A 10,000-nucleotide genomic window follows, 5' to 3' on the forward strand; every position below is an offset into this window, starting at 1 on the left:
GGACATCCATCTTTTGATTAATTGACACCTGTCAGAACAAGGTATCCGCTGACCAGTATCACATGACCCTATCGCGGGCGCAAGCTTAAGCTCACCTAGATCAGCTGTTTTTTTTTAAGTTGACCGCTCACCAGGTATTGGTTTTCGATGGGATTGCAGGCTCAACCTAGGTGAACTCACCTGAACATAAGCGAGGCTTCATTTTTCGCGCGCTTTCTGTGGCTCGACGCGGCTACACGGCCATACTATATATCATAGCCTCTCCTATATCAACGAAAGCTCTTACACAGTCAAACACTTTTCGTGTTCAGGTGGAAAATGGTTTGGAATATGTTGGTTGTTTACCATTTACAAGCAGAGACCGGTTGGTACTAGGTTTGTTAAAATGGTAAGCAAAAACTCCCGAATGGGAAATTTAGTTGGGATCGGCGTGTACCATTTACAAAATCCGTTCAAGGTTACCGACAGAGTCTGGAGGGAGGCAAAATCATGGAGGAATGCAAATGGTAAACGCATTTTCCATTTGGAAATTCCGTTTGGGAATTTTGGACTACCTTTCAAGAAATCCCGTTTTCTTCAGGAATTTTCCGTCTGGGAAGACCAAAATAGGCTTACCATTTATGTTCCAACCGAAATTTCCGGATTTTTTCGGTAAATGGTAAACAACCGTTTTCTTTCTGCATCTTTCGCTGGTTTTCACATATCATGATATCTGTGGTCGACACCGCGGCAAAATGAGTGCGCAGGCTTGAGCCACGCGCGAATCGTTTCCACGCGCGAGGGACTGGTACCAATTAAATTGCAATGGAAACAACAGCGCGGCAAAATGGCGGCAATTTAAATTCTCTCTGTTTGTTTTCATTTGGCGATGATAAGGACAACACTACTTTGATAAGGTTTAAATTTTGAAGAGAGCTTCCTGAAAGACTAATCTTCCGTGTGTCTTTTCAAACCAAAAAACTATAGTTCAAACCAGGAGAATTTTACCTTGCATTCGAGCGCTAGAGCAAAAGGACGAAGTTCGTAATGTTATTAGTCGCGATGGTCTCTGCGTTGGTAAACCTCTGGGGGGGAAAACTGTGCACTGAGAAGGAAAACGACGGGTAAACATCTTTGCAAGGGCAGAATGATAATTCCTTCTGCGAAGATGGCTTATGTTGCTCCTGTTGAATGAGGAAATCGTCTGTTTGTTTCATTGGAATCATTTGAAAGTGTGAGAAATAAGCTTAAGTTCTTTTCATGCCCGCATCCCACTCATTCGGCAACTTGGATAAGTCACTTACCTGCCCTCCATTCTCATATTTTACAACACTAGTTACTTTTACAAGAGCGAGGCAATAAAATAAAGAAAAAAAGTCTTAATTTTAAGAGAGGATCGCAAAAAAGTTTTGAAACTAAGTATAAATTTGACTCTAATGCTACTTGATGTTTCCCTTTTACTTGGAGTTTGGTAGTGGTCCATCGTTGAAAATATTTTTCCAGTATTTTTCCTGCAGCTGGCTGGTAACTGTAATTTTTTTCTCCAGCTTTGTCGATCACCTTGTAGAGCCTTGCTGGAATGAGGGTGGGGAGACATGACAATCATGATAATGAAATAAGAAACCATTCACCTGCATGTGTTTGGAAAATACTGATTTCACTTTTGCATGCATTGCACCAGCAAAAATCCAGCCTAAATTTTGCACTGTGTGTAAAGATACTGAGAGAGGAATGTAATCATACATCCAGCAAGACTAGAGGCATTCTGCTTCATACTCTAACATTTTATTATGCACAACTGATCCAGTTTCACTACCCAATGATAGACCCACAATGGCTCTATCTGGACCCACAATGACTCTATCTGATTCCTTTTCAACAACAACAATCACAACAACTACTATGGTATGTGTTACCACAAAACACAATATACAGTAACTCAAATATCTCTAATTTTATTGTTGTAAGTACCATATATTCATTATTAAGACTATTACAAGTAGGAGCATTCTCAGAAGTTAATATCCAAACCCATGCTCAGCAAGAGAAAGACTAGAATAACATACAGCTGTATTAATGAAAGTAAGACAGTTTACTTGAATTAAAAAACCAAATTATATTTGCTTGTTCAAACATTGACTTAGAAGGTGTGGCAAGTAAATAATTATCGTCCCTTTTCTATACAATTTTGAAGAGCTGTTTGGAAACCATCTTGTATTAATCACTGACATGCTCACATCTGTGATGTTTAATTTGCAGTAATACTGTTGTCATCATGCAGGACCTCATGCAGGAAAAAATGAGAGATGAATAACAACCCTGGCTTTTTTCATCACAAAACCAATAAAATATTCAATGCTGAAATCCTCATCACAATCTCTGAAAACAACTTAGAATGTTGCTTGCCATGCATGGTTTGACCAGATCAGCACACACACACCAGGAAGAGTTTTAGACTGAAGCACTGGAATAAGAATAAAAGACATGTTTAAGGAACCAACAGGAAACTGATCAAAGTAAAACAATAATATTATTATCACTTGGTCATTTTCATGCACAGATGTCACTTAGGATACTTGAAAAAAACATGGAAATCTGTGCCCTATTTGTAAAGGTCCCTTTATAAAAAAAACTAAACAACTTAACTGACTCCCTTAATAAGAGGTTTTGTCTAACAATGCAGATAAAAACAGTTGCTCACATCTTGAAAGTAATGACAGTCAAAATGACAGCCAGCCAGATATCAACACTTTCCACAAGATTTCTTCAGGTCAGATGACTGGGACAATGAAATCAACAGAAATCTAGAGATCAATTAAATTTAATCATACCACAACCTGGTGTGTCCTGCAAAGCAACACAGAGCTGGAAAAGAAAGAGCATCACCATCTACCATACAAACCATTGCTCTTGCTGTGGAGAACCAGGTCACAGAAAAATCCATGGCTCTCGTATCACATGTCAGAGGTTAAAACTTCTGTTTTGTCAAAACCCTCCGCGTTTTTAGAGGAATTGCTCTTAGGCGAAAAACAGTAAACGAAAAATGTTATCAGTTTAAAATTTACAACTTTTAGGTCTTCAACGGTGTGACCGAAACACGAGCAAACATGGTTTGGCAAAGATAACTTCCATGGAAACGACATAAACAAATAAATATTTCATGCCTAAAATAAGCTTACCTCTTTTGACTTTCTCGTTGGAAACAACTCGGAACTACTGTTTAATTTTTCTGTCGAGTCCATGTTGAGCGGGAGATCTTGATCATCAAAAGGTCCAATAGAACTTTTCCTTCACCGCCGAATAAACTCAAAAACAAAGAGCTCAAAAGCTCGAAGAATCAAATGTGTTCGAAGCGGAGCATGCGCACTCATTTTGCCGCGGTGTCTCTGTGGTCCACACTGGTGGCTACGCAGTTATTCAACTCAAGCATCGGCGGGATGTAAACTTAAAGCTGAGTGTTTATTTTTAATTTGCTTAGAGCCTCTTTTTTCTCTGTATTACAATTTTTGGCATATCTTTAGAAGCTGCGATAAGGTTACATGATGCCTGGAGGACCTATGTCTAGAACAGAAACGAAAGGACTGAGCGAAAGAGAACGACAACGACAAAACAGAATACCAGTAGTAGCCCATACTTAGCAAACAAATTCTTTCTTTGGGCACTAAACCGTTTGTTATTTTGACGGATGCGTTATTTAAAGTGGATGCGTATTTTTAAAAGGTGGTTTAATCGGTTCTTCCTTTTTTCAGGAATGAAAATCGAATTTTTATCGTCAACTGGAATTAAATAACAATTATCTGTACTCTTTTGGACATAAAGAAAAAGTTTATTTGGTTGTTTGTTTGGTTTCCTCTAAAATGCGAGCGAACAAGTGCTTTTTTAATCCGTTTGCCCAACTGGTTTTCGTTGTGCCTCGACAGTGACAAGAAAATTTTGCCCTTATGTTATAAACACGTATTCGCAATGAGTTCTCGTAAAATCAGGGGGAAATCTCAGTAGCTTGTGTTTTCAGAAGTTTGTTTAAAGCACCCAAATGTTATTTAAGTGTTGGCGCAGATCGTGTTTGAAGTTCGTCCTTTCTTGATTGCATTGCCGTAGTTTGCCGATTCTTATACCAACCCAACCTGGCGTGTTTCAATGAAATACATCAAAATGTGAATGATCTTGTTTTCAGTGATAAAATGGAATAAAGTACATCAGTAAAACTCTTCTTTGACCTTGATTTTATGGCTTCTAATTTTAGCATGATTCCTATTCGCTGGCTATTGACAGTTGACTCTAAAATGGCTTTTTTTACTTTTCAGTTCGCTCGCTGAGGTTATGCTTAATGCTTCTTTTCTTTTAAAACTCATTCGGTTCAAGAAAAAAGTATTGCCAAACTGTTGAATTGCAGGGTAAATTTAACTGGAAAAACCGATGTCGCACTCATCGCTTCGTGATTCATGCGACATTGGTTTTTAGCGTAAAATTTACCGTGGAAGTCATTAGTTAGGCAATGAATTTTTCTATAGAAGAAAGCAAAGAAAATGATTTAATTATTAAAGCAGAAACCGGAAACCTTTTCTCAAACCGTACAGGCAGTAAGAATAAATGACCAGGGAGCTCCGCTTTTAGGCTTGGCTAAATCCGCTTAGTGACAATAACAATTAGCCAATTTTTGCAGTCATTGTAAAATTGTTTAAAATTTGCAAACATGAACAACCTCTCCGTTCTCTCAAGACCGCTGGCCAGAATGGGCCCTCTGTGATGATTCAAGAGGACTTCAAAGAGATTTTAGAGAAGTGGCTTCGAGTTTGAGAAGATTCGAGCTGTTTTGAGGGAGCAGAAGGTTAGAATGTTTGTTTATTGCAATTCAAGTAAGAGTTCAGTCTCTTAGAAGGTGTTGCATCGTTAATACTTTGTGTGCATGCCTCCTCGGTAGTGATCAATGATGGCCGCCCTTTCTTAATTATAAGTTAGAATTTTTCTAATCAAATCACTGAATGTCCGGCATTAAGTTAGAATTTGTCTAATCAAATCACTGAATGTCCGGCATAAAAAAAACATCATTTCAGTCCAAGCACTCATTTTAAAACGGTTAGCATTCCATTTTTTGCGACAAGTACTTATATCAGTTAAACACATTGAAAAGTTAAAGCCAATAGCTTGAGTCGTGGTCGAGTATTTTAAATTATTGGAGAGAGTGAAGATGGCGAGATTTGCATAGAGTAGCGAGCTGTCACAGAAATGGATTAAACATATTGACGGCTGTAATCGGCAACATGTGAGCCGTCTAAACTAAGATTGCAGTACATAAATTGAATATTAATTTCGCGAACAGGAGCACGAAATTCAGAAATTATCGGGCTGCCGGACATGTGTACAGCGGTAGTTTCGATATCCTGCCCAGCAAATAAAGTTACGCACCAGACAGTACAGCCAAAGCCAGGTACTCATTAATAAATGGCTTAACACGTAATTTTTTGACAGGAGATTTTCTGAAGTACAGAAAAAGCAATCTAACAAACGTTTCTTTGCTACTAAATTTGCTGGCAAATATTAGTTTTGCATATTATTTACACATTCCTGAATCAAAACTACTTATAATCTTATAATTTTTACCAAGTTACTGGTAAATCCACGGTTATTTCAATGTCCAAGGCTGGACCAAAACTATTTACAATCTTGTAATTTTGCAAGTCGGTGGCAAATCCATGGAAATTCCCATGTTCAAGTCTGGATCAAAACTACTTATAATCTTATAATGTTGTCATGCCACTGGTAAATCCATGGAAATTTCCATGTAAACAACTAGATCAAAACTATTTGCTGTGAGCCATCAGGCAAACAGCACATTAATCTTGACTGTTTCCCTGTGTGCTATATGCCAGGGAAAATCTTAGTTTCTCAATTGTGTGTTTGTCTGACTCAATGATTTTGACATCATTCTGTGATCCTCCTGTGAGACAACAGTGCAGGGCTTGAAATTAACAAAAAAATCCAGTCGCATTTTGCGATAAGAGACGAAAATTTAGTCGCAATTTTGCAAATTTTAGTCGCAAAATGGCTGCGCTGCATTGTGTTGTCAGCGGTTTAGAAAAAAGTATGAACCCGCAATACTTGTGTGTAAAGAAACCGCTGAAAATGGCGAATGATCCAGCTGTGCACGTAACATCACAGCTAAATTACTGTAAAATTACGCTATGTTCAGAGAAAATTCACAGCGAGAAACAAAATAATTTTGTCATTTATTTATTTATTTTAGCCAAAGTAGCAGCAAAGTGGCAACTGCTAACCCTTTTGTTTCGAAAGAGCGAAGGTGACAACAAGTCGTAAATTTGCAACTTCTCCAGATATTTTAGTCACAAATGCGACTGTATTGGTCACAATTTCGAGCCCTGAAGTGGCATCAACAGCAGAGGAAGAAAAAAAGGAATTGTAGTCGAAATCACATAAAAATTACATTGAGAGCTTTTTTAGAGCCTAGTGAAGGCATCTGGATGGTTTTTATGGCAAAACATAGCAATCATAAACAATATTCATCTGAAAAATTATAAAGGTGAGCTTCTGAATTTAAAGCTTTGACCTGGGCTCGGGATCTTTTTGTTCTTGAGCGCCTGTTAGGTTGTGCCATGTATCAGTGAGATAGCTGGCATTCTTCGATGCTTGAGTTTGTTACGCATCTGTGATCACTTTTGCCTGCGTTCCTTTCATGAATCACATCTGTAAAAAGCAATCTTAAGATATTTGTGTAAGGGCGATTTCTCTAAAATTTAAAAGGGTGATTGCTAAACAGTGGAGAATGGATCTTTGCAGTGGATAAAAATCCCTGTGTTTTGCAAGAGAATAATGCGGTTTTTGTTTCCTGATTGATGTGATGTTGATCTTTTCTCCTTGTTATGCAAATTTTGACAGGGAATATTAAATTACATGTACAAAACATTTGTACTAAAATAACGTGAAACCTTTATTTTGAGCATTTTACTTTGACCTAAAGATGCAACACTTAGCCGGAAATAATTTTTTTAAGTGAATATGTGGAACATTTTTAACCAAAGGGTTCATAATTTAGTTGAAAGACATCTTTTATGCAGTTGAGTCAATAAAAAAATTGTTGTCTCACATGTAAATCATTCAATTGTTTCAATGTATTAAATACAACTGCCAGCTTTAAAAGTTGTGCAAATATTACTCAGTACTAACTTCCACATCTCACTCGCAGCACTTCACTTGCAAATGCAACAACTAGTTTTGTAATTTCTCCATGCCACTTGTAATCCATGGAAATTTCCATGTACAAGGCTGGATCAAAACTACTCATAATCTTATAATCTTGCCATGTCACTGGTAAATCCATGGAAATTTCCATGTACATGTAAACAACTATATCAAAACTATTTATAATCTTGTAAATTTTCCTTGCCACTTTTAAATCCATGAAAATTTCTTTGTACAAGACGGGATCAAAACTACTTATTATCTCTGGAATGTTACCCAGTCACAGGCAAATCCATGGAATTTCCATGTAGAAGGCTGGACCAAAGCTATTTATTAGTTAGTCCTGTAATTTTACCATGCCAATAATCCATGGAAATTTCCATGAACATGTAAGTGGCTGGATCAAAGCTATTGACAGTGTATGCTCTTGTAATTTTACCATGCCAATTGTAAATCCATGGATCAAAACCATTAATTTCATAATTATTATAAACCACGTACTGGTAGCTTAGTTGGATGAGCATTGGGCTGTCATGTGGGAGGTCGCGGGTTTGAACCCTGGCCGGATCAACACTCAGGGTCTTAATATAACTGAGGAGAAAGTGCTGCCTTAGTCTTCTTGGCTAAGGATTATAAACCGTAGGCCCCGTGTCACCAATTTCTTCCATGTTGATAAGTTCCCAGTGGGACATTAAAGAACCCACACTCTATTCCAGAGTACTTTTGAGGCTGTCCTTTTCTCTCCAGCAGAAGTTGCCGGGTTGGTAGTGATGTCCCTAAAAAGGCTTATGGCGTGTGAGGCCACCTAAGCAGAAACAGCCATAAGTCAAAAAGGGATTTTGCCGAGTGCTGGAAAATGTAGATGTAGATGTAAATCCATGGAAATTTCCATGTATATAAAGCTGGACCAAGACCATTTATATTCTTGTATTTTACCGTACCAATTATTGTAAATCCATGGAATTTTCCATGTATAAGGCTGGACCAAAACCATTTAGATCCCTGTAATTTTACCAAGTCAATGGTTACCGGTAATCCATGAAAACTTCTATGTACAAGGCTGGACCAAAACTATTTATATTCTTGTAATTTTACCATACCACTTGTAAATCCATGGAAATTTCTATGTACAAGGCTGGGTCAAACCTACTTATAATCTTACTACAGGTATAACACCAGTAGATGTGTGGAAATTTCCATGTACATCCAGTTTTAGGAACCTTTTGTGTACTTTCTTCTTTTAGTCATTGGTTTTACAGTATTAACCCGTATGCTCAGTACACCACCCTTAATAATAGCGTGTATTACTAATAGTGAATAGACCCCTGGGCTATATTGGTATGTGCCGCTGTAAAGGGTATGGTTTTCACGCAGTTTACTCCAGGATAGGGTGTATAAATCAGACGGTTTGGGTTTAGAATAGGGTATCATTTTTCACGAGATTTTATCGAGACTAAGGAAACCAGGGATTGCCACTCAAAAATATAAAGAAATCAAATCGACAAAGTTTAAATTTAGCAACTCAGTCTCAGCAGTGTCGATAGATGGCCATCGTTAAATACAACTGGATATTATTAACTGTCAAGAATCGGGATTCAGACGTGATAATGCGACCGTGCGTGCTTGGCATTGCTCTAGGATAGGGGGGATTTGCGCAGTTACTCTGGTATATATATAAGATGATAGTACTGCCGTTGAGTAGTCAGTGATAAGGGTGTGTATAAATTAAGGGCAAGTTGGGCATGACGCTGTCGCAACACAGCGTAACCTTATGAGACACGTATAACATCACGTGCATCACATAAATTAGGGTTAGGCTAATGAGATGCCAGTCACGTACGTACACGTGATGAGAAGGCGAAGGGGTGTGCATAAATTAGGGGCAAGTTTTGAACACGTAACGCTAGCTTCATAAGAAGTGCAAATTTCGGTTGGGAAAACGGAAAGTTGGTCTGACGTAAGATTAGGGTTTAGGGTTCGTTGCTAGGGTTTAGGGTTAGGGAGCTTCAAGGCTCCACATCTCCCCCGTACGGAGAACCTCTATTCCGTATACTACCTCTAAAGTAATGCGTTTTCCAATAGCTTCTGCTTACGTTTAATTGACGTTAGGATAGTCTTTGAAATCCACGGTTTACCAAGCTGCCTTCTCTTTTATTTTGAAGCTTTTCTCACAGGAGCACGAGTGTCCGCACTCAAACTTAAATCGTGTAAAATTTTCCTCACGTTAACATTTACATCATTCGTAACAAGGTTGTTGAAGTTGATATGTGACAGGTCTTGCAGAAATTCATCTTTGTTAAATTGTGAAACATCGCGAAAATACGTTGGCTCTTTAGAAGTAGGGGGGGTGCTGGCTGTTGCACAAAATCCTGGAGGGGGATCGGAAATATCAGTAATTCATATTGAGTGTTTCCACATGACGTCACGGCGGCCATGTTGGACTTAGTGAAATATTCTTTTCGGAATTGAACTCCATTTTTATCCAAATTCTTCCTTTTGTTTTAGTATGCAAATATTGCTGCTGGTCACATGAGCGAAAACACTCTATACCAGATTTAATAAGTTTTTCGGGCGTATTCGTATGTATATATGATCGATAAGAGAGGAGGTATGATCTGTTATTCCAGTAGCTTTAATAATAACGGGCATAAAACGTAAACTTAATAACATATCCAAATATTCACGTTTGCTTATCATCATTGTACCTGAGAAAATTCTCGTTTATGTCTCCAAGGATCAGAACTTCACGCCCCTTTCTATTCAAACACTCCCAACTGCTTTTTGAGATATTCATGGGAAAATGTACGATCTCCATTTGGATGTC

The 10,000-nt window shown here is 38.1% G+C and overlaps 1 protein-coding gene and 1 long non-coding RNA gene across 3 annotated transcripts in view; one reads left to right on the plus strand and one right to left on the minus strand.

The window, feature by feature from the left end:
- Nucleotides 1-1,911: 1,911 nt before the first annotated feature.
- Nucleotides 1,912-3,305, minus strand: LOC138043710 (uncharacterized). Its single transcript, XR_011131316.1, has 2 exons — nt 3,159-3,305; nt 1,912-2,443 (listed from the first exon to the last, which is right to left on the minus strand). It is a non-coding gene; the product is annotated as an uncharacterized lncRNA (long non-coding RNA).
- Nucleotides 3,306-4,688: 1,383 nt separating this feature from the next.
- Nucleotides 4,689-10,000, plus strand: part of LOC138043696 (zinc finger protein 709-like) — a 15,430-nt gene continuing 10,118 nt past the window's right edge. The window contains exon 1 of one of the 2 annotated variants that reach the window (XM_068890096.1): nt 4,689-4,807. The gene's annotated coding sequence lies outside the window, so the exon portion shown is untranslated. Of the gene's footprint in view, nt 4,808-7,935; nt 8,069-10,000 lie in introns of those variants that run through there. The other variant, XM_068890097.1, reaches the window with a different exon arrangement.

This window comes from Montipora capricornis, chromosome 3 (genome assembly GCF_036669925.1).
Source record: "Montipora capricornis isolate CH-2021 chromosome 3, ASM3666992v2, whole genome shotgun sequence".
Lineage (NCBI taxonomy): Eukaryota > Metazoa > Cnidaria > Anthozoa > Scleractinia > Acroporidae > Montipora > Montipora capricornis.